The sequence below is a fragment of the Anoplopoma fimbria genome, chromosome 12 (assembly GCF_027596085.1).
Source record: "Anoplopoma fimbria isolate UVic2021 breed Golden Eagle Sablefish chromosome 12, Afim_UVic_2022, whole genome shotgun sequence".
Lineage (NCBI taxonomy): Eukaryota > Metazoa > Chordata > Actinopteri > Perciformes > Anoplopomatidae > Anoplopoma > Anoplopoma fimbria.
The window spans coordinates 22,852,796-22,878,889 of NC_072460.1; the positions used below are offsets into that span (position 1 = coordinate 22,852,796).

Below are 26,094 nucleotides of genomic sequence, written 5' to 3' on the forward strand. Positions count from 1 at the left end.
GTCTGGGAGGACAGGTAGGAGGGCTGCTCTGCGATTTAGGAGGTGTGTGTGTGTGTGTGTGTGTGTGTGTGTGTGTGTGTGTGTGTGTGTGTGTGTGTGTGTGTGTGTGTGTGTGTGGTTCTCTTTTCTGCACTACTTGCAAATATTTCTGATTGTGGTGAGAGAGATGCATCTCTTAATCACACTTCCTATAACGCCACAATCACAAAAAAGGAGGGGAGCTTTTGTTTTTCTTCTTCTCCTCTTTCTTTGTAAATGTTCTGTGCATTATTATCCCCCGTGGTCCGGATCGTTGCTCACCGCGGTGGTGTGTTGTGTTTCTCCCGGTCTGGAGATCTGAAGCATGTGGCCTCTCTATTCCCTATCAGCTAACCAGAATGAGTTACTGTGAGAACCCAACTCCTTTTTAGAACCAAAAAAAATTCAGCTAAATCTCAAGATCTCTCACGGAGGCCTCGGAAAGAAAGTGCTAGCATGCAGACAAAGAAGAGGGGGGGGAGTGATAGAGATGAAGTGCTGATGGGATGATATCAGGCTGCAGCAGAGGTGAGCTATGCAGAGAGAGAGAAAAAAAAGTGTGTGTTTGTTGTGAGGCTCGGGGGAGGAATCGATCTGCCGTCCTCCTGGCTGGCTCTCTTTTTTTCCGGCAGTCCAGCAGTGCACCGTTTCTCACACACACACACACACACACACACACACACACACACACACACACACACACACACACACACACACACACACACACACACACACACACCCTCTCTCATTCCAAAGGCCTTGCTCTTTTTTATGCAGTTGCCTCTTTCTCTCCCACACTGTCCCAAATCAATCTCTCTGCCTGCCTTTAACCCCCTCCACCCCCACACCCACACACACACACACACACACACACACACACAAATGAAATACTTCTCATTATTAATGAGCGTTTCCCCTCAACTCTATTCCTTCCACATGGGAACCCGAACCAGCCCGTGTGCTCTCTCCTCTAAGGCTTGTTTTGGTGTTTACCATGGGAGGGTGAAAAGGGTTTATGAGGCTGCTCGCATCAAATCATCGGAGAATCTATTCCGATGAACCACATCACAAACAAACTGCGGCGGTGGGGTGGATGTCATTCCTCAGACTGGTTTCCAACTCCGCAAACCTTTTCTGACAGGCTTCAGTCTCGCCATCCGGAGTCGGTGAACGTCTTCTTCCCCTTCGCACAGGACGCAGGACAGCGGTGGTCCACGTTTTTTGGCAGCTAGATGCTCCAGCATTGGACGTCCCGGCTGGCTGTTTAGGTTATTTATTATTAACAAAAGCTATTGGGTCGGTCTGTGTTTAACCAAGCCAATGTAAACATCTCCCCTCTGTGTTAGATAAACACAGCACACGGGAGTCGGAGAGGAGGAGGGTGAGAATATCATCCAGCTCCTCTTGTTCCCACTTATTATTTTCTTTTTTAGCTCTGATGACCTGAAGCTCTGTTGCTTCCCCCGCACTTTTATGAACTGTTGTTGACAGCCAAGTCGTCGGTCCATTCCATCGGTCAGTTGATGAGAACGGAAATACGGGATTTGTCCGTGAAATTCAGATCTGTGCTGCCCCATGCTAACAGATGGCATTGGTGAGAAACAGCAGCTGATCTGTGATTTCTGAAGGTCGATCCCAATCGTCCAGGTGGAACGATATCTGGAGAAAGTTGAATCCAAATCATTAGACAGGGTTTTGATTGTGAGCATGATCCTAGTTTTTTTCTTGTCCACCTAAGGAGTAAATGTGGTGGTGATAGGAGACGCACGTTTTCCACTCGACGTGCATTCTCTCTAATATTAAATACGACTCTGTAATCTGTTTTAGTTTTCTCCAGATTCTGTTACATTTCCCTAAATTCCCATGTTTTTTGTTTAAATCTTTAAGAACTGTAGTGTCTTATCATGTGTTGGATGAATACAATCTCAATATTTCTTGAGAAAGTATTCAAAATGTAATGAATATCAATGAATTTGTGAAATACAGTATTGCTATTTTTGTTTCCCAACTAAACGCGTCAACAAATACCTCTACTTGAAATCACAAATGGTCTTTTTTCACGTGTTTATGTATGGTTTAAACACACAAGATACAACACATTATTTAGACGACTTTAGAGGTTTTAAGGTGGATTTTTTAAAACTATGATCAGAGCCATGATAGCTGTTTCCCACTGCTTCGAGCCTTTATGCTAAGCTAGCCTAAACGAGTCCCAACTCCAGCTCTATACGAAACACATCTATGAGATTGATATCGATATTTTAATCTCTTTCTCAGAATAAAAGCAATTATATGATGAACTAGTCCGTTCTGCTCCGTCAGCGTTGCAGACAGCGGAGTCACAGTGCTCACAACGGCTAAAGTGTTTCTAAGTCAAGTTCATAAGGTGACCAACAGACCAGTCAGCCGAAAAACTGTATTCCTGTAGGAACCAATCTCTTAACATCCCCGACATTTCTCCCTCTGTGTCATTCTGATAACACGTATATATGTGTGTGAGTGTGTGTGAGTGAGTGTGTGAGTGAGTGTGTGAGACGGCATGACTCGGGTCAAGGCCCATTCAGAAGCTTCAGGCTCTCTCCCAGCCTGCCTGACTGTCACATTGATTTTCCTAATGGTGGTCATGTGTGGGTCCTGCTGTTGCAAAGGCTTCGGCTGAGACTGCAGTGTGTGTGTGTGTGTGTGTGTGTGTGTGTGTGTGTGTGTGTAGTTGTATGTGTGTGGGTGACTGTGATATGTGAATGAAAAGGGGGCCTCTGATTTGATTGACCAATTTTCTGTCAGGCCATTTATCTGGAAGTTCTTTCTTTATTTTCTTTACTTCATGTCCTGAAGGTGTCCCCTCTTAAAGTCTTTGCTTGAGCTCTCAAATACATGTTAAATGTCTGTTATCATACCAAGTTGTTGGAGTGTTTGTGTTAAATGTCTGCATGTCTATCTTTGCACTAGATAAGACAGTACTTTATTAGGTTTTTGCGGCGGTATCTCGGAGGTAGAGCGGGTCGTCTTCTGTCGTTTTGATCCGGCTCCTCCGGTCTGCAGTCCTTTGACACTGAACCCTAAATTGCTCCTGAAGGTCGTGCCATCAGTGTGTGAATGTTGACATAGTGTAAAGCACCTTGAGTGGTCGGAAAGCTAGAAAGACGCTTTACACATTCAACAGTTTACCTTTAATAGACTGGTGTGGCCCAGAAAACTACACTTGTAAACATTTGTATGAGGACTTGACACAGTAAGCGGGATTATAAACTGGTTTGTTTTGATGTAGCTCCCTCAGTAGCAGCTCATTTATGGCACTCCTTTTTAACAGGTTGCTGAGTCATTTGCAGCTTTCAGAGGTATGTCTTTGAACTGTGCTGTACAATTGTTGCTACATTAATATGCGATTGTTATTATGTACTATTGGTAATTAAAAAGAATATCATCACTATGACGTGTAGGTCACCACACCTATCTGTTCTCTTTAGTGGGAAGTGGCCTATATATATAACAGTGGTTTCTGTTACCTTTTTGACCTGAGGCCGGAAGTCAAAAAAAGATTAATACAGTTTTGGTTGTTTTTGTTTTAATCTACCTTTAATTATCCTAGGGTCCAGGATTTATTATTGTTTTAGTGTCCAGACCATAGACTGTGTATAAGAAGTGGATGTTGTCACTGTGACTTCACACATTGGTGTGTGAACTACGGTTTTGAAGCCTCAAGTTCAGCATTATTGTTATTTTGGAACCAGAAGTGACATGAGAGGGTAGACCAAAATTCCTTTTATGAGCTGAAAACACACTTTAAGGAGCAACGGCCTAAAGCATACTCTGCTTTTTGGTCTATTTGACTCTAAATGGACCATAATTTACTTAATGAACATCATGCTGTATTGAAGAAGACACTAAACTAGAGATTGAGACCATACATTTATGTTTACAATATTTACTTAGGTTATAAATCAACTGAGGAGTAGGGTCATTTTTTCATAGACTTCTATAGAAACAGACTTTCTTTTGCAGCCAGAATAGTCGCCCCCTGCTGGTCATTAAAGATAATACACGTTTAAGACACTTCCACAATGGTTTCACTTTTCAGAACCTTAAGTTGCCAGCTGGTCCCGTCCAGCAAGGTTTGTAGCAACTGTAATATGAGGATATACATTTTATTTTTATTTATTTCCACTTCATAAACACTCAAAATATTAATAAAAAACACAATTCATAGCAGACACAGTTGCTTTGCATTATAGTAGTAGTGTTTGAAGCCCTTATAAACAACATCTTTCAACAGAGGGCTAATTTGCCTCAGACAAAGCAGTTTTTAGGGCCGAGCTCAATGAAGGGGTGTTGTGAAATGATATACATCAGAAGCGACGCGAGCAGTTCACACCAACTAGTGTTTTAACAGATTAATAAGGGTGTGCTGGAGTGTGACAGCAGAGGTTATGAGCCAAGTATTGTTTGGTATTGGGATGTTTCTGTTCAGGAGCAGCACTCCTTCCTGCACAATGTGTTTATACTGGAGGTCTCTTGGCTTGTAGTCCGGTCTGGCTGACACACACACACACACACACACACACACACACACACACACACACACACACACACACACACACACACACACACACACACACACACACACACACACACACACACACACAGAGAAGGCGGAAGTGACCTACTTTTCCTAAATGGTACCAACTGCTGAGGCCTTCTAGAAGTGAACAGAATCACTCGTGTGTCACCCAATAAAGGACTGACATGTTGGATGTTGAGCTTTACCCCGGAGACTAAAATTAATCTCGTCCCGGTCCTCGAGATAGAGCGAGCTGTATGTGAACCAGATGCCGGTCTGGAGGACTTTTAAGTTAGAGCGGGAGTGCTCACTGGCACGGTAACTGATTCCGGTCTAAAAATGGACGGTATTATCTGAAATCAGCAATTTTAGCTTTGAAATGTGATAAAGGGGACAGAGAGAGAGTTCAGAAGCCTTAAAGTCTTTTGTTTGTGTGACAGTCAGAGGAGGGGAAAGGTCAATTTCTCCACAGTTTTCTGGGTTCGTCTGTATATCTGCGTCTCTTCTCCAGTCTGCTGTCTGTCTGGATCGGACCTACCCTGATGAGGGGGATTTTTTTCCTGGGAAAGTCATATGGAAAGAAAAAATAAAAAATCAGAGAGCCTTAATAGTAAAAGCATGTTCCATTCTTTTTCTCTCCTTTTTGTGTGTGTGTGCATTTTATGAGTAGAGCTCCTTCCTAGCACACTGAAGGCATTGTGTTTTTCCTCTCTGATCATCAGAAGAGGAGGCTCTCTGGAATCAGGGCTTCCTGTACACACTGGGGTGAGGCAAGGGAGGGATCTGGGAAGGGGGGAGGCAGGGAGGAAGAGGAGGAGGAGGAAGGGAGGAGGAGCAAAGTGGAAGTCACCTCTATGTTAAATGGCATTCAGGTTTACAGCTTTAATGGCGACACAAAAGGCCTGAATGTGGTAATATTCTAATATAGTTTATTTATCTGAGCCATAGACCTTTGTTGATGTCCAAAAACTATTAAAAACATCAGTGAGCCACACCATTGTACTGGCTGACATTATCATGAACACTGAAGTTATCTCTGCCGGAAGGATGCGTCCGTGAGTGAGTGAGTGATTGTGCACCTCCGGGTCTGTCCACGGCTAATCTTGCATTCGCCTGCAGCAAACTGCATTTTGTTGGCTACTCTGCAGCCACAGTACAGGGATAACAGTGTCCGGTGTGTTTGGCTATTAGCTATCGGAACTAACAGTACACACACTGCTGAGCCTCTCCACCTCTCAGCCACTGCTACGTTGGCAGACAGCTTGGTGAATTTCATTTAGATCTTTTCAAGATTGTATGAAATGTCTTGTACAACGAGTTCAAGCTGATTGCCTGCTTGTTTCTGAGTTTGAATGGAGTGTGTTTTAAGACGCCTTTACATCTCATTGGTGTCTAGACAGGTGGTCAGCCAATTGTTGGTTGTATTCATTCAATCACACATACAACAGTGGTCGTTGAAGACACACCTGGCAGTGACCTGCAATCTACTGAGTGCACCTTTCTTAGTTCATGGTAAGTCAGTTCCACATACACTGTCCTGCTGATGTAAATACACTATTTTCTCCTGCATGCAGGAGGATTTTGCTGAAATCTACAGTTCATATATTCAGAAATAACTAAGAGATGTACTTCTGCATTGATGGTTTTGGCCTTGTCATGCAGTTTGTCGATTGATACAAGCTTTCAAAATCCAGTAATGATCTGGCTCTAGTGTCGACCATTTCCCAAAGTACATTATATAGGATTTTTTAACATGTATTATTTATTATCTTCCAGGCAGCAATCGGTTTCCATTGATTTCTCTGTATTAAAATCTTCCAGACAGTCAGCTTATTATTTCTTTGACAAGGTCACATTATTGTTTGTGTCATTCTGTTCAGCACTTGTTAGAGAAACTGCCAATGTGAGTGCCTTTTGAGATTTGAGAGTCAGCTGCTGAGAAGTTCAGTATGAACGCTCGTCCCATAACCACAAGGTTGGTGGTTCGAACCCCTCTACAGTCAACATGTCGAGGTGTCCTTGAGCGAGACACCTAACCCCCACCGGGCGCTTCTTAGCAGCCCACTGCTCCTCCGGGATGGGTTAAATGCAGAGAATTGTAATTTCCCTATTGTGGGACTAATAAAGGCTTAATTATAATTATTATAATTATTATAATTATGAAATAGGCTCTGCAATAACTCAAATATGATCATTTATTGTCGTGAATAGAATAATATCGTGATGAAATCATATATCCTGATACACAATGTTTAGAATTACTTTGTCGAAATTGATGAATGATACTAAATCTTCTTCTCATGAGTTTCATTTGAAGATTGTGGTTTTGTTTTTACATCACACTTTACATTACCACTCAGTTCATTGCGATTAACAAACAGTCTAAATATAGATATGTTTATTACATTTTCTCCCCCATAATTCACTTGAATCTGTTGTACTAAAGTTCTTAATTCATTGATTTAATTAATTTGTCAATTATTTAATACACAACTGAGTACAAAATAGGCTTTACCATGTGCATATTTCTTAATCTTTATTAAACTGCAAAAGAAACATACTACGTCATGATATATATCGTCAACGAGATATGAAATGACTTATCTTGTGATTGTGAAGATTTTTTTCATATTGTTGAGACCCAACATTCACCAATAAGCAAACACTGAAGTAGGTTTAAAAGGACAGTGAACTGGTTATATGGTTATATTTTATATAACATGGTTGCAGTAACAGATTACTGTAAATGTCAGAACATCCAACAATGATTTTATTAAAACAGGCCCTGCTTGCAGCTTCCTTCCCACACGCTGACGATACAACTCTGACAATTAAATCAATTACCCGTCTCAAATATCCAAAACTAGATTTCCATCCGACTGTGATATGAAACCAGTGGCTTCCTGAAAGGAGGGGAATCAATCTAAAAACCTGATATGATATGCTGCGGAAGATGGTCAGCAGTAATGTGCACGGCTGCAAATTTCCCCGCTGCGGGACTAATAAAGGATTATCTTATCTTACACTTCCTTTGCTCTGTTGTGTTCGTCCCTTTTAGACTTTTACATTCTGGATGTCTTACAGCTAAATTTAGCCACACACACACACACACACACACACACACTCCTCCTACCACATCCACTCACCTGATGGAGCTGTAAACCATGTCGTAAATGTCTTCCTAGTCTGGCTGATTGCAGGCCGACAAAGGCGGTCTGTGCTGAGTCCTCCATGCTCTCTCCCCTGGGTGCCCTCCCTCCCCCATCCCTCCCCCAGCACTCCCCTCTGCTCTGCCCTTCTGTTGTCATTAACCATTGTCTCTCCCGCTTCCTCTTCCTCCCCTAGACCTTGTATAACTGTTACGGAATAAATCGGACAATCTTTTAAATCCTTTTTTCACGGTGGGTTACACACTCACAGACACACACAGAGTCTTGGCCGGTCAGCAGGAAACTTTCCTTCTCTTTATTCTCCTCTTCCCCCCAACGCCGCCCCCACCACCACCACCAGTCTTAGCCTGACACAGATTAACTCCTTTTATAAACAGGGCTCTCATTTATTACATTACCAGGCTTTGCCAGAGAGTGAAAGCTGTGTTGTTTGCAGCCGCTCTGTATTGAATGCATGCGTTTCATGGTCACGATTCATCACATCGTCACTGCTGTGAGTGCTTTGTTTTTTGTGCTTGTGTAAGCGTTTGGTATTAATTAACCATAATTAGTTGTTTTGATGAGGAGAGATGCTGCGGTCAGTGGAAAAGCTTTGTGTTATGATTCATATCGACTGCAGATTTATCTTTACCCCGGCTGCTTTGAGCAACCAGTCACTATCTTTCTTTTTTTTTTCCTCATAAAATAAAGTGCTGACTCATGATATAAAGCAAGAAACAGCTTGTCCTTCTCTTTCTCTCAACCTCTGTTGTTTATTTATAGAATTATGATTTTTTTATTATGTCACAAACAATTATTTTATTGCTCATGTCTTCCAAAAACAATCTCTGTACTGCACTAGTTCTATGCTGCGTGTGCAACAGTTATTGAACCACTAGATGGCACTGTAATGTTATTCCTGTTAAGTTCTCTATTCACAACCAGCAGATGAAATAAGAGACGGGAGACTATGACCTTCTTCTCTTTGTGGAATTTAGCAAATAATCACTAAAGTTTTCTTACAGTAGTTTAAAGCAGTGGTTCCCAATCTTAGGGGTCAAGATGATCACAATATAAGAAAGCAGAAGAACATTATTTCTTATACATAACTTGCCCTTTGGTTGAAAATGGTCAAAATTTGAGATATGCAACCAGCGATGAAGGTTTGCTTTATTTTAAGGGGTCACAAGCCAAAAATGTTGGGAGCCGCTGGTTCCTCTTTAAACCTTTATATTCTTAAAGGTCTTTGGCTGCAGCTGCTGAAGAGTAACGTTTTTATTTTCTAGTTTTGTGTGATCAGGTCAGTCATCAGTGTAAAATGGCGCCGCGCGAGTGGCTGCCTCTTACAGCAGCTCCTGCTCACCTGTGAGCTTTTTCCTTTAAATTTTTTGTTAAAAAAAAAAACTCTGTGCAATACATTACACATTACACTGTGCAATAATAGTTAAAAAAGTTAAAATAGTTAAAATAGTTTTGTTTTTTTCTCTGTCTGTAAATATAATATTTCAGTTATTGTTGTTTTTTCTACTGTTTTATTTTTTTTTTATTTTTTATTTTTATTTTTTATTTTTTATCTTGTCTTCTTCTACTATGTCTCTTGTGTGCACTTTACTCTACGCTGTTGTAAGCCTGCAAATTTCCCCGCTGCGGGACTAATAAAGGATTATCTTATCTTATCTTATCTTATCTTATCTTATCATTACCGCTCTCCCCTTTGCTCCACGGACGAGCCGCTCTCATTTTTTGGGTGACATCGAGGTGATTCACGCTGAAGGTCACCCCTGGCAACAGCAGGCCTGTCTCCTCTCCATTTTCTCCCCCGTTATAGTCCGCTCTGCCCGTCAGCGATTAATCTTGCTGTACTGCTCTGTCTCTTTAATGACTTTGTGAAAGAAGATAGCAGCATTTCATGGGAGTGAGAGCTGGACTTACCGCTTTACTGGCTGCAGGGAAAACGATGCAGACGTTTCGCTTTTGACAGTTTTCTTCCCTCCTGATGTTAAGGTGCTAGATCCTCCCTTTGTTTTCGAACAGCCACCCGGGGATTTGAACTTGTGAGCTTCTGCAGCCACCGTGCCGCGCCACCCTCTCCCAGCATGCCTTGCGCGATCCACAGCTCTCATCACAGGACAGTCATAACACCCAGCGTCTAATGAGGAGATGAGAGCTACATCCACACAGATGGATCCTGTTCCTGCAGTGGCCCGCTGAGTCTTCCTCAAACAGTTATTTCAGGCTTTCAGCGTTTTTCTTGTCGAGGCCCCTCATTCACTAACAAGCACTTCATTAGATTTACATTGATCACGGAGGGTCAAAATGTAATAAAACAACAAACTGCCTCAGGCTGCTCAGCATCTGTGTTTTTTTAGTGAATGTGTGTGTGTGTGTGTGTCCCTGTGTGTGTGTGTGCATGTCAGCTGATTCCCAATGCCGGAAGCTAAATTGCTCCTTTCCAAAAACATCCTTGAAATATGAAATGCATGTATTGTCGGTTGTTAAACTGTCATCTTTCACTTTGCAGCTCTTCGGAGTTGAGTGATGAGTCTCATTAAGTCAGGACACACACACATACACACACACACACACTCACACACACACACGCTGGCTTCCTGCTGCATGACTCTGCCGCTGTGTCTGTCTGTATTCAGTAAGCGATAAAGAGAAAAACTAAACATCTAGACTCGCGTCATCCTCCTCTAATCTATCTGACAGCTGGGAGAGTGTTGCCAGTAATACACTTTATAGGTAAGGCACTCGTAGCCGCAGCGCGCTCCAACCCTATTACAGTAAGTAGCTTGTGGGCCTGCTTCTCTAAATGACACTCAGCGAAGGATTGCATCATTGTTGTTTCTTATCCAGAGGAAGAATTATGAGAGCGCTACTCTCAGTTTCAGTGTTTGAAGATAGCCAAGCTGTCGTGCGTATGTATGAATGAATGTGTAGACTCGTTCACAAATGGAAGCTTTGGATGTTTTTGCATTCTGACTTTGCTCTCGCTGTTTTTCTAGCATTTAAATCACAAGAACGTCACTGCAACGGCTCCTTATTGGTAGTTGGCAATATATTTTAGTATTCTGTGTGCATGCCTTGAGGGGAAACAAATAAGCATACAGGTAGTAAACCATCCAAACAGTGATCTCCCTCCAGAGGACGCTCACATCCGCAGTTAAATGATGTTGGTTCAGTGAAGCGTTGATCATTTTTCACACTGCTCTTTTGGGTGTGCTTCACTTTTCAGTGTGCGATCCATCTTGTCCACATCGCTGCTGGTGACAAATGCCCTGCGTGTGCGTGTGCGTGTGTGTGTGTGTGTGTGTGTGTGTGTGCATCTCTTGTGAGAGTTATTCCCATCAGGAACACACATGCTCACACACAGCTACACACAGACCTTCACCATTCATCACCTACCTGCCCTCACACACCTTTTAACTTTTAAACATGACACAACACATGGAACCTGAGCTTGTCGTTTCGGTTGCAGGTGTTCTGTACGAATAAGCAAATTAAGTGGAGATGACGGGTTTTATGTTTCTGTGCAGAGGGAGGTGTTTGTGCAGAGGGAGGTGTTTGTGCACGTCCGACTTCTGTAAATGCTGATGCATCTGTGCACGCACCATTCTCTGTGTCTTTGACCTCCACACGCCTCATATTTCTACGTTTATATTCGTGCCAACTTTTTTTTACTCATTTGAACTATCTATTTTTTACTCTCTCTGTTTCTTTCTATCTGCGCTGCACAGTAATCTCTACTGAGCCGTGTATAATCACAGGCCATCTGGACGCTGTAGGGAGAGATGAGCCTGCAGCTCATCAGATGACCAAACCCGCCGTGGGTGGACACACACACACACACACACACACACACACACACACACACACACACACACACACACACACACACACACACACACACATTTATATACACACAGTCACACCTTTGATTGCTACAAACCATCACAGGGATGTTCACTTCCATCACACCTTTCAAGACCGTACTCTAGGACACAAACGCCTCCAAAGAGCGTCGCCGTAACACAGCGGAAATAAAAAGGGAAGCATTTGAAAACGAATCACACCTCGTTCAACGCTGCATAATGATGTTCCACATGCAGAATGTTACACTTTGATGCTGGTCAAACACACAAGAACTAAAGAACATCAATCAAATGGCTAAAAGCCTGAAACAAAATCAATGGAAATGACCGTTGTTTATCATTTTGCATTGTCCAGACGGTCTTTGACCCCCCAGGTAGGGATTTAATTCAAATAACATGCCCAGTGTATTTATTGTCTGCTGTTGATAATATCTAATATTGTTTTACTGTCTCCCTGCTCATCTTCTCAGAGGAGCTGCACAAGAGCTCAAAGGCATCTTTTACTGAAATGCTGACTGCTGGTAAATTTCATTCCAAAACAGTCCCCTCTGGTTTAAAAGATGCTGCAATGTGAAAAATATATGATACAATAACGATGTTTGAGACCCCTGTAATTATATTATAATTATTCCACTGAGTTGGAGAACATCAGCAAAGCCATTCCCTACGGGGGTGTAATGAATTTAACCCAAGAAGAAGTTTTAATCTGTATGCCACAATAACCACCAGCAGCCAAGATAGGAGCTGTTTTTTCCCAAAAATAAACGTCTACATGTCTTACATGTTTGGAGCATTGGACAGATGGAGGAATGATAGAATAGGGAAGCATAATAATGTATTATTTAGATAATATTTGACGTCAGTCAGCATCTATTATTTGTGGCAGCTTCATCCAGTTAGGTGTGTTTCATAGTTCACTATAAGAGGATCCACTGGGCTGGATAGTGACCAGGTCTAATAAAGTCAAAGTATCTGCTTGGGTTGGGCAATAGGGACAAAATCCTTTCTCATCATGTCAAATCAGAATGGCAATATAATATTGAGACTGAGATTATATCCACATGAGATTATGTTTAAAGATAAAGTAACCAAATGCAATTCTTTATTTTTTTCAAAGTATTCATATACCTCCGGTTCTGAAAAAGTGAAGCCAATGCTTAAGTTCCTTACTATTGCATTATTTCTAATGGCCATCAGGGGGCGACTTCTTTGGTTGCAAAAAAAGTACCATTGTCTATGAGAAAATGACTCTACTTCTCTCTTGATTTATTCCCTCAGTAAACATTGTAAACATGAGTTTATGGTCTCAATCTCTAGTTTCAAGTCTTCTTCAATACAGCATGATGTTCATTTAGTAAATTATGGTCCAATTTAGATTGAAATAGATGATACAGCAGGGCATGCTTTAGGGCGTGGCTACCTTGTGATTGACAGGTCGCTTCCACTGTGTTGTCCAGTCTTGGAGTTGTTGTGTGTATTCGTCATACAGTTCAGTTCATGAAATGTAATTGTAACTTTTTGGTTGCTTAAAATGGTCATATTCAGTTTTCAAATGTACTTAGCTCCACCCTCTCGTGTCTCATTTGGTTGCAAAATCCAAGATGGCGACGGCCAAAATGCAGAACTCGTGGCTACAAGAAAGGTAGTCAACAAACCTATTGGTGACCACATGTATATAAATGTGGATCACAAATGCTCCTGTTGTTGATCCTAGAAAAAAAATTGTTTGTTGCACTTTGGCAACAAACAATGTGTCTCATTTTTGGTTTATCTTTGTTCCATTTGATATCTGCTCTGCAGCCTCCATCTCCACGGCGCTCCTGGGGAGCCAGCTCTGATGTAACAGAAAGGGACTGTTGCTCTAGTGCATCTCTTCTCAGTTGGGTTGGTAACATGCAGTAGATACGTGGATTATGCCAGACTCTTGCCCTATTTGTAATTCAGAGAAGACCTCTCTACTCCAGCAGATTGGGTTAAATATTAATAATGAATTAAAAGATTCTCCTCTGGGTGAAATATTAATGACTTCTTTTAAAGAGAGGCGTTGACTCCTCAGAGAGCGAGGATAGCAGCGTGCTAGTTGGAGTAATTTAAAACATCACTTAGATTTTTATTATGTGTGAGGAGTTAAGGTATAGCTGTCAGGGTCAATATGTGAGCAAGTTAAAGTGTGACTATAAAATAAACTTTTTATTCAACGACAAAAGAGGAGGACCAATTAAATCTGACACATAGGATCACCTGTCTTCATTCATAGCTAAACGAACCACATTTATTCCTGAGAGCTCTAATTGATCCCTCCATTGAATCTTTGAGAGTGCGCTTCCCCCTCGCAGAAAGCCGATCCGTGGCTCAGCGAGCCGGCATGAATGTGTGTCAGTAATGTGTGTCAGTAATGTGGAAGACTCCAGCTGCGTGAGCCGTGTCCTTCCTCGACCTCTGTCTTCTGCCGAGGTTCGTCTGGATGTTGTGTCTCGCTGGCGCTCAAGGACCCGCATAGATGTGTCTGAATGTAGAAGTTATTGTTTTTCACGGGTTAAGCTTGTCGGTCTCGTGTGTGTGTGTGTGTGTGTGTGTGTGTGGAATTATTCATGTGCATGCACGCCTGTGTTGTCTTTCTGTGTGAGGGCTTTTTTTTTGGAAGAAATCCCGGAGTCGGGTCAACATGCTGTGGAATGTGAATTGTCTCCATGACAACAGCCCCAGTGTCCTGCTTCCGGCTTTCATCCGCAGGGTGCACGCCGCGGCAGCCAAACCGAGAGCGCCACGGGCATCAGACAACCGATTGATCTGAGTTATTTAAAATAAATAAATAAAAAAAAGGACTTGTTTATCCATACAGCTTACTGTACCAAGTCCCCTCTGACTCTAACTGGGCTAAGTCCTCCGTGTCCCTGCAGTCGGCCCGGACTAGATCAAGAGTCCTTTTGAAAGCTATTTGACAGAACTTTGGAAAGCGTTCAAGCGGCGTTGATGCAATGTTTAGCATATTATTGACGCCATTGTTGTCCGATGCTCTGTATTTGTTGCTTGAAGCATTGTGATTCAAACTAGGTTAAATTCAGTATAATATATAGACACAAGGGTGAATATTAGCACAAGATTTATAGGCCCGGTCTCATTGTCTGACCTTTATTTTTGCATTTAAAAAAATGCTTTTTTCAGGCTAAAAATGAGGCAGTGAGTGGTATTTTCCATCCCAGTGTAACCGTCTGACAGGATGGAAGGAAGTGTGTGTGGTCGGTGCCTCCCGTTGGGCAGATGTGCGACAGATGCCCTCCTTAGGTCACCAGAGCGAGGAAGATTTAGACCAGAGTCAGTCGTCGATATTGCAGCGTGGTATGTGTGTGACATGCAGAGACTGAGAATAATCACACACACATACACACAAGTTTCATCTTTGCGGACAGATGGAGAGAAACAGATCATTGTTGTAATTAGTGAGAGTGGTTAAAGGGGTGACAGAAGGCCAGCTTTGGTACATTTCCTCTCCGGTCCCTGTCAGTGAATGCACCTCATTCTCTGCAGGGAGCTTTAATCCGGGCTGGAACACGGAGAAAATCAAAGTCCTTTTTTTTCCGGCTGCTCCCTTTTTTTTTTAAAGCATCCGTCGCTGCTTTACATGAGCTAAAAACGTGATAACAAGATGGCGAGAGGTTCAACATTCCTCCCTAACCCACAGCTCACATTCCTCCTTTGGTGTAAAGAGGGGGCACGAGCACCATGCCTCATTAGATAACCCACAAAGACGAGGCTCCTATTCTCATTTCAAATTGGTTTTCCCTCTCTGTGTTTTTCTTTCTTTTTGGATTGCCCTGCAGCACCGATTCTCCGTCTCGTCTTCCTCTCGTGAGAATATTTCACCCCAGCTGAGCGGCCTGCTTTAATGCCGTGGAGAGAACCACCTCCGTCCAGTGCGATGCATAATGAGAATTTCAATATCACCTCAACAAGAGGTGGCCTGCAATGAGCCGTCGGAGGTGGATGTTGTTATTGTCGCTGCTTCAATGAGGACAAAACGATCCCGATTTTAAAGCTCTTTCGTTTCCTGAATCTAAATCGAACACCCATCCCTTCCCCCCCCCGAAACCTTTACATTCCCCCTCTCTTCTGCTCCTCTCCTCACACACAGATTTAGAGCCCTGTTATCGTTCAGGGGCTGTGGATATTCCAGCAGTGTTTCCATGGTTATCGTTGGCATTCGTCTGTGGGTTCAGAGAAGGTGTCGGGCAATGTCACCCCTGTCTTTCAAGCCGATGTCACTCCAACTATTGAGTGGGACACATGGAGATATGGAGAGGGTGGGGTGGGGGGGGGTTGTTGTAATTATATGTGCATATGAAGAGGGTCGGAGCAGCTTGGGCGCGTCATCCCGGCAGCTTTTGTGATCCACATGCCTGTGGGGGGAAGTGGCACAGAGAGACACGGATGTATTCTCCGGAGACTGGTGGTAAAGTGGCTCCCCAAGGGACAGAGCAGCATTTATAATTTACACATCAGAAATACAAATTATTTTTAGGAAAGAAGTGGTCGGTGGAATGGTTAGTCAGCTGACAGAGAAATATTTCACATAACTATTTTGGGAATCGTGCGGTCCATCAATGAAAAAATGGCAAATATGTGTTGGCTTGGATTTGCTTTTCTCTTAATATTTACTTCAGAATCCAAATTATTTACAATAAAGTACTAGAGAACTTCTTTCAGCAGTTTAGTTGATTTAAATGGAAAATATTTGATACATTTTTTTGGAGTAATTTAACAAGAAATACGCATTTACATTTGCAGGTTTCAGCCTCTTAAATGTGAGTATTTGTTCATCATGTAAATTAAATATCTTTTGGCTGTTGGATGAAGGAAACAATTAATAGATAATGAGGATAATTAGTTTGCAAAGAATTTCCTCCGAAGCCTTCCCTCTCCACTCATATCCTCCCACACACACACACACACACACACACACACACTCATACACACTCATGCAACAACTGCGCGGGCACACCCACTGATACTTACACACACTTCCCCCCATCTTTCATTCAGCCACTTCTTTTCCTCCCCCCCTTCCACTCTTCTCCCTCTCACTTTACTCTCCCTCCTCCTCCTCTCTCCAGCGGGCCGTCATTAGTTTCCATGGTGACAGTTGGGCAGCATTATTGCTGGCTGAGAACTGCTCCTGGGTTTTCTTTCAGAGCGGCGGCGGTGGCGGAGGCATTGTTTAGTCCGCTGCTCTGAATGGTAGCGGGGATCAGGACGGGGAGGAGAGCGCAGGACAGGAGGAGCCCTTTTTTTTCCCTTTTTTTTTTTTTTTCTGGGGGCAGCGACAGTGCGTTTGTAGAGGGTGAGGGGAGGAGGAAGAGGAGGAGGAAAGGGAGAGGAGGAGGAGGAGGAGGAGAGAGAGAGGCAGCGTGGTGGTGGTTAGAGAGAGAGTCGATGAGGGAACAGGAGTAGTAGCAGCAGCAGACTCATGCTGTTTCCCGGAGAGCACTACTAAAACATCCAGGCTCCTCAGACAGCGTGCTCGGACTAGATCGGACTCTGCTTTTTTTTTGTGTGTTTGTGTTCTGCAAGGGATGAAAAAAGGATCTACACAGATTTCAGACAGAGAGAGTGAAAGCAGAAAGCATCGAGGGCAGATGGCAAACTGAGTTCAGCCGGTGAGTTCCCTAATGGCGCTTCCTCGTCTCTAAATCGTGGATGTAGATTATGTGGGAATGAACGTGCACACTATAAGATACGTTCCTCTTTTCTCTTTATGTGTATGTAGCAGGTGCTGCAGCTTCACAAAATGCATGCGTTGTCGTCCCAAAAAAACCCCCCAAACCTGTGTCTGGGTTATGTTTGGGTGGGCTTACAGCTGTCTGCTGAATGTGGGCTAATTCTCACTGCCCTCTGAAATATAAATGCCGGTCTGCATGTTTTATTGAGGACGTGCATCGGGGGCAATTTTCTGCCGCCTTGATTCTTGGATTTAAATTTTATTTCTTCCAGGGGAATATCTGAGTGGGACAGCGTCATTTTGGTTTTAGTTTGTTTGGTTTTCTCTTTCATCTTCACCACAGTGAGTGATTAGGGGTGAGAGCTGAGCCGATGAACAGGCGATGTGTGGTGAGTAATGTAGTGAGCAGAGAACAGTGCCAATGTTTTTTCAGTTTATTGCCCCCCCCCCTCCATGCTGTCTCTCTTGATAAAACAGCACTCACACAGTTCTCCTCGGACAATTCTACAACTCCTAAGTCGATACGTGCTCGCTGAAGGAGCTGCTGAGACAAATAAATGTGACACAGCGAAGACTACTACGAGCTCAATGATGTCATTACACGACTGCATGGTTACAAAGACGATTTAAAGACACAACTTCTGTATTTTTTGTCAGCGCTGATATTTTAGTGTTTGTATTCAGTCTCTTAGGATTTCTTTTTTTTTTTTTTTTTTTTTTTTTCTTCTGGCACACTATAATTTAGCTGACTAGGGAGTTGTCTTCAAGAGCGGGGAGTCTGAGTGTTTCCATGACGACCGGCAGCAGCTGTGTGAGTCAAGCCTGGGCTGAGTGTGTGGCAGACACTGTGGCATTGCCTAGAGACTGCGAGACTCTAATCAACGACCTTTTGACCCAGATCAATGCGTTGGTGCTGAGCCAAGCAGCCACAGGGTCTGGCTGACATATATACAGCGGCCCAACGCCGGTGCTGTACAGCTGCTTACATTTCCTGGATCATTCCGGGCTTCTCACTGGCGTCAGAGCGGCCTGATCCTCTTAGATTGGTGGGAGTATTAGAGGAAAAGCAGGCTTCTCGTATATCAACATTAATCATGCCCATTAGATGGATTTATTCTAAGTGTAATTAAAGTATGACCTTTAAGTATCCAAGTCTGTGCTGGTGGTTGCTGTCCTTGAAGCTGAGTCATTTTACGTAACCATAGGATGGACAAAATCACAGAAACACCACATGAAAAAAGGGCAGAGAAAAAAACCACAGTACAAAGGATGGAAAAAAAGCTGCACAGTCAAATTATAATACTCTTAAAGGGACAGTTCACCCCAAAATTACAAATGTATCCTCTTACCTGCAGTGCTACTTATCAATCCATATTGTTTTGGAGATGTGGTTGATGGTTGAAAGAAAATAGTTCCTACAAAAAACTGTTTACAACAAGGTTTTTGGATTATCTTGAGTAACCGGGTCATCATTTCTGCAAATGACGTTGCTGATGAGTTTTTTCAAAGTGATTTTTTTTTTAACTCTGAGCTCCACAAGCCGAGTGCCATGTGATCTCATTACGTTGGAGAGAAGGTATCTCTACGTTGAATGTCTCCAGAACGAGGCAACTCACACTTAAACAATCTAGACTGATAAATAGCACTACAGGAAAGAGTGAAAATATGTATTCTTGATTTTGGGGTGAAATGTCCCTTTAAATTAACATTTAGTTTTTGCTTTACCAGTGTCTTGAAGTGCGTTTTCAAAGTCAGTGCTCAAATCACTGATGCTTTACTAGTTGTTTAATTTGCTAAAGGTGAGCAGTCTTAAAACAAACAAGTCAAAAAGTCAGTCTCAACAAAAACAGTCCACCGTGAGCTGTCAGTCAAGTCATAAACACCATAAGCTGGTATTAATGGTAAGGCTGCCATGTAGGAACTGCCTCTGCTCAAGGCCGACGCACAAAGACTCATACAGAAACCTCACAGTAAGTAAGAAAGGCAAAAAATCCTAGAACCCCTGGGTAGTGGAAAAAAAGTAGTGAGTCATGTTTCACCCTTTTTTCCTACGTCTGGACAGGTTTATTTCTACAGAAAAGCCAAAGGGGGAAGGATGTCTTTATCCCACAGCCTCCACAAGTATTTAACACAGGGTTGGGTCTGAAACAGCGAGGGTTGAAATTCATTGAGTCATTGGGTTAGACGATGGATCTGTACACTTCCTCAAAGTCTTTTCTCTAATGGTGTTTCCAGTATTTTGTCCAACACGTATAAACTTATCAAAGTGGTGCTTGTGGTTTTTCCTGCATTCCTTTGTTGGATCCAGAAGTAGGAAGTGCTCCACTGCTGACTAAGCCTCATGCAAATAGAAAGAAACACACATACACACACACACACACACACACACACACACACACACACACACACACACACACACACACACACACACACACACGCAGATACCATGTTTAACAGTAACCCCGTTTACCCTAGTGGTAATTACACCCACAACTTCCTCTTCACCCTGGGCACCTGGGGTCTTCCTCCACTTAGAGCTTGCGATGGCATTTCCTGTGGTGTTGGCACGCTAATTATATGAATCAACAAGGTCATGATGGATCAGAAGCCTGTGTTGTGTGTGTGTGTGTGTGTGTGTGTGTGTGTGTGTGTGTGTGTGTGTGTGTGTGTGTGTGTGTGTGTGTGTGTGTGTGTGTGTGTGTGTGTGTGTGTGTGTGTGTGTGTGTGTGTGTGTGTGTGTGTGTGTGTGTGTGTGTGTTTTATGCGTCTCTCAAGTGCAAGTTCAAGCGCAGTTGCAAGTTTCAGTTTGAACTTTTGCTTACATTCTTCAGGTCAGACGGTGAGGAGGACACCAGTGTGTTGTTTTCTAGTAGCATGTGTGTCCTTTTTGCGTCTCTGTGTGTGCATGCATGTGTGCCCTTTAGTTCTCCATTTGGTCGGGGCAGGCAGTCGGAAAGTGTTAGGAGCTCTCTTGTCTCCAGCGAGGCATGTGTGTTGTCTTTGTAGAGGGACGCGAGAGGAGGAAGAAAAGAAAAATGGCACTCAAACGCACGTTTCACAACACTTCCCCTCCCGGCGAGTTCAAATCAATGAGTAATATGTGACATATTTTAATGTGACGAAGAGGCCAGTCGCATTTTAAAAACACAACACTGCTCACTTCAAAAGCTCCAAAGGATTCGGTGTAAAATGCTGGAGCTTGTCTTTGTAGTTGTGTCCTACTGCTCTGGAGAGGATGAGGGATGGCTTCCAGAAGACCAGTAACAAGATATTTAACGAATCTCTGCTGCAGGGCAAAGTGGGAGTGCATGTGTTGTTTTTTTACGTCCGTATGCTTGTTTGCATGCATCCGTGCACGCGAGCTAACAGGGAAACTTCAGGGGGTGAACTTTTAATGTGTCCTCGTAAAGTGGAAAGCCAGTACCTGTGCACACATGGAGCTGCTTGCAGGAGCTTTGGGAACTACCATAAATGGTAAATTTCAGGACAGTGAGCTGTTCTTAGTGACCTCCCGGTTTTCTGGTTCACAAAGCTTGACTGATGTTTTTCGGTAGCAGAAATGGGGAATTGGGGGAAACGTGGAAATGGGAAAGAAAAATATGTATATTTTTTAGCTTTTATGTGTAGGTATATTTAGCCAACTGATTAAAAATGTATGAATTGTGCATCAAATTGATCATTATTGTGTCACATCACCCCAGGGATGAATGGGAACAGCTCTTGCTCAGGGCTCTTTCCAAGCAGCAGCAATAAAAACGGCTCTCTAATTGAGCCCTCTTCGAAAAATCCTTCCCTCAACCTTCAGACCCCCTCGGGAGACAATCTGTTGCAGGTAACACAGGTGACAGATGACAGGTGTGCAGAGCCGCATGCTGCAGGCGTTCGTGGTTCTCTGCAGCTCATTCTATAGAAATGAAACGAGGGCTATGTTACAGCCATTTCGGTCAAGTGAAAGACGATATGGCAGCCAGTTATGAACAAGCTCTTGTAAGTTTAAATGACCCGCCTTGATGTCGTGACAAATATGTGTAAAGTTTGGCTTTTATTTTGTAATCTCCTGCAAACTGAAGTACCTTATTTTGAAAAAGGTAGGGCCTATTTAAAGGTGACTTAGAGCTCATGGAGATTTGTTATAATAAAGTCTGATTGGGGAGAGGGTAAATTGAGTTTAGCTACACAAGTGGTGACATGGTGTATTTAATTTATTTATTTTTGAATGGATTTTGTGTTTATTGTTATGCTATGTTAGCCAACTTAGCTCTAGTATTAACAAACGTTAATGCAACAGAGCTAAAGTCCTCGTTGTACTTTAATTTCCTACTTTTGCTTGTAGACTTTGGCACGGAAAACAATAAACTCTGTTACTGCATCGTTCTAGGCTTTGGTGACTGTACATTAAAACCAATGTTGTACTGTGTGATAGGGCACCTATATAAGCTGGTTATTCAGCTAATCGGTCTTTCTGTTCTTATTCAACCAAGGTTATTTAGTTGATTAGTTGTTCTTTATGCTTTTTCATGCTGTATGACTTATTTCCAAGAAACTTATAAACACATCTCTGGTAAACACAAGAGTTAAAGGTGTGTGATTCTTTGTGGAAAAGCTGTTTTATAAATCTGTTGATTAGATCAACTAATCCATTAGTATGAGTGTTAGTCAGCTCAGACTTTACAGCCCTATTGTGTGAACTCTGAATAAGAATCTTTAATCGGATCACCATTTTTCCCCCTGGTGAAACCTGTATTCTTGGATTTAGAGCTGAAACACTACGTCAATTAATAGATTTGTCAGAATATTAATTGCCACAAAAATTCAAATTTTTGAGGGATTTGGCTGTTTGAATATGTGTCCTTTGGCTTCATGAAAGGTTTGCTTTTCTTTCTGACATTTTATAAATGAATAGATTTATTGAGAAAATGGTACGCAAATAAATCAATAATTAAAACAACATATTTTAATATTCACAGAGTTTACAAAAGGATCCTTTGATTTCTGGTGTGTGCTCGTTAAAGCATGAAGTACATAATGCATTGTAACGACGGGCAGATTTTTATTCCCCAAAGGAGAAAATCTGTTATCTGTGTCTGAGAGGGTCATCTGGATTAAAACAACAATGCTGTTAAACTGTTTGATTTAATCCCTTCGGTGCAGATCCTGCAGCTCTGAGGACAATTTGCATGCAGCGGTAGGACTGCATCTCTATTTTTGGGGTTTGAGCAATGAGAACAGCTTCCTATATTTGACTAAGTGTGCAGAGCCGTGGCAGTCCGGCTGTCTCCTGTGTGGGTTCACTAACATGGCTCAGAGCTCTGCGGTGCGCTGCTGTAATGGGAAATACTGGAGCCATTAGAGAGGAAATAGGAGCCTTTATTAGTCTGTCTAGTGTACACCTGGCTTCTATAACAGGCCGCTCCTTGTACAGTGTTTTGTGTGAGTGTGTGTGTGTGTGTGTGTGTGTGTGTGTTTCTCGGTATGTCTTGGCTTCTTCCGCTCATGTCTTAGCTAATTCTTCCCTCCAGAAACCTCATCTCGGAAAAGGTTTCCATTCAAGGCTTTCCCCTATAATCTCGGTTTTCAAAAAGTTGAGTGACTCATCTGAAAAAAAGTGCAGCCAGGGTGAACGAGTGTCAAACACTGTGTTCATAAGTTTGGACGGACTGACAGGAGCTGCTTGCCTCAGATGCTTCTTTGCTGGAGAGGCCTCCATTGCTGACTCTGCCTTTCAGGAGCCAAGTGACATTTAGAGAAAAAAAAAAATCTTTCTGACGTCAAAGAAGACGCCTCGCTGTTGAGTGCACAGTGACCTTTTTGTCTCTGTGTGTGTATGTTGGTAGGAGTCCAGTGTGTTTCAGCACAGAGGAGCAATGACAGGGGGGAGGAGACTCCTCACCCAGCCCTTTACATCGACTCACCCTTTCTGGACTGACCTGCACTGGGCTGGGCTGTGTCGCTCGGGGACAGTTTGACTGTCAGCAGAGTCGTAGACACTCCCCTCCACATGCTGACATCCATCCTGCCTGGAACGGATGCAGGGTGGAGCGGTTGGGCACCCTTCCTCTCCTCACCTATAGGACTCAGAGAAAGGAGGCAGAGGGATGGGCCCAATACTAGAACAATAGTTTTATACTCTTGGATAAAGTTTGGAATGTGGATTTATGTGGTGGAAAGGTGTGGGAGGAACTAGTGCTGAGATTAGTCATGAAACAATCAGGGCACGGAAAACCTTTTTCCTCAGTGTTCCAAAAGTGTCCAGAATTCTTCTTTGACTGTCCCAGATTTAATAACCAATGTCCCAAATTGACTGTGGCTTTCTTCAAGGGACTTCCTTGTAAGGCTGCCGTCGCTGGTTTTGTTCAGCAACCTGATCATTTTAGTGATCGCAATGTTTTCACTCCTTAAGGTGTGTGTCTCTCTCTTTGATTGATCTTGTATGTGAGCCGTAAGCATGTGTGACGTAGTGAAGAGCTCTTATTGGGCGGCTGCGCCTTACAATGTCAAATTTGAACACCTAACAATATGTAATAATTAAATTTGTAATGACAAGTTTCTATACTGAGAAAGTGCTACATATTTGTTTATATATTTTTGTACCAGGTGCTATGTATATTTACCACCCTTAATTTTGAGTGCAGGAAACAATTTGTTAATTTTCGACTCAAAATCGAATCAAAAGTTCATAAATGGACAAATTCTTTCATCTAGAATTAACCAGAAATACTTTTTTTATCCATAAACTCTTGCTTGTTGCTTGTCACCAACTCAAAACTAAACTACTTCTTCCACTGCAGAACTTTTTTCTTGTTGCTGCTTAGCCTCCATGTTTTACACCACTCACCAACACATCATCGGCATAAAGACAGATATTTGCAAGTATTTGTTCACTTAATACCCCTTTCTCTGTTCCTGTGTTGAGGGTCAATTAAGCTTTTTTTTATCGAGCCAAAATACTAAACATGCCTCTTCAAGCAGTATTAGTTGTTTTTCTCATTTATTTTCACATAGTAAACGTACAGTAAAGATTAAGTATCGATGTCTAAATATGAACTGTATTTAGATGAAAATAGAATTTTAAAAACACATCATCTGTAGATTATTCAGTGATATACATAATCATTAGTTGTAGCCCTAGATGTCTAAAGTAAATATTCACATTACCGCCCCCTTTTTCCAAAATAAAACTTGTGCATATGTGCACTTGGAAAGCTGTATTCAGTGGACATGCTCTGCATACACCACTTCCCTCCGTTGTTTTGTTGGACGACTGACTTTTCCAGAGGTGTAATTAGGGCCGTGAGAGGTGAGATTTCATTGGCTGTGAAATGTTCTCCCTGCTTTTTATTTGGGTAAAGTGAATGATTCGTTTGGCCTTGTTTTTGGTAGCCGCTGAATGTTATTTTTTTGCAGTCGCAGTGGAACACTTTGCAGTAAAACGTTAGCAGATCACAGTTATTGGTATAACAACGTTAACACGAGTTAAGTGGCGGAGTAATTTTGCGGCCTGCACTGCAGATGTGTTTCTATAAACGACCAAAGAACAACCACAGAGCAATGTATGCGTGTGCATGTTTGTGAATTTTATATGCATTCACAAGCGTTTGTGTGTCTGCGTGCATGTGGAGGTTGGTGTGTCGTTCGCTGGAGACACTGTACTCCAACATCATTCAATGTTTAAATCATCAATCAATCAGCAATTCATGTTGTCAACCACATGGGCTGTTTTTTAACCGGTCCTGTCCACCTCAATGATCGGTTAATCCCACCAATCAATATATGGTAAAATAATCAATGCCTTCACACTTCAGATACCCTTAGTCAGTATAAAGAGTGATCACGCCACGATCCAGAAGATTAAACTGCATAATCCTCATCACAATATGGCCTTCTCAGGACAGGGAATGATTGAAATTTGTTTTGAAAATGCTATTTCAAGCTTTAGGGGGCCGGTGACTCACGGAGAAAACCTGTGTTTGTAAAGACCTCCCCCAACCGCAGTGGAAAGAGCTGGAGTATTTCTATTTTATTTATTTTCCAGCACCAGCAGTTAGAAAAAGGTGTGTCAGTGTTATAGTGAACTGAGAGGAAAAAGATGGACGCCTCTCCTGCTCAGCTTCGCCCTGATTGTTGTGCAAAAACGTCCGTTTGTTTTTTTTTTTTTTTTTCCTAACGTTTCACGGTGAAAGCCACCATTGAGAGCTGCTGCAGTAGGCTTCAGTAGTTTCTGGGACAGTTGGGCAGTCATCTCCACAGGCAGGTCTGTAAACCCCCTTGTTCTCCTGTGTGTGTGTGTGTGTGTGTGTGTGTGTGTGTGTGTGTGTGTGTGTGTGTGTGTGTGTGTGTGTGTGTGTGTGTGTGTGTGTGTGTGTGTGTGTGTGTGTGTGTGTGTGTGTGTGTGTGTTGCCCTAATTGCCAATCCGTGGCTGCTTTCCTTTACAGTAACGCTCTGGGCTACTGCGCAGCACTGCATCCAGACAAACAGAGGCTCACTTCTTTACACTCTGCCTCATAAAAAAAAAAAGTCCTTCTTGAAGCATTTGTGGTTGTTGGGGGGAGCTGTGAATTAGAGAGGCCACTGTTAACTCATGTCCCTGATGATGATGATGATGATGATGATGATGATGAATATGAAACTGTAATCATCCCTCTGTCATGTCCTCACGTCATTGTGTTACTTGCTGTAAATTCTGAGTGTTCTTTCCTGCATTTGAAAGCTGAATTAAATGGCCTTGAGTCACACTGTAGAGAAAAGGTCTCAGGTCAGAGGCTTTGTCATTACTCACC

At 42.6% G+C, this 26,094-nt stretch overlaps 1 protein-coding gene across 1 annotated transcript in view; it reads left to right on the forward strand.

The window, feature by feature from the left end:
- Window positions 1-26,094, forward strand: part of fgd (faciogenital dysplasia) — a 57,214-nt gene that overhangs the window by 1,135 nt on the left and 29,985 nt on the right. The window lies entirely within an intron of this gene.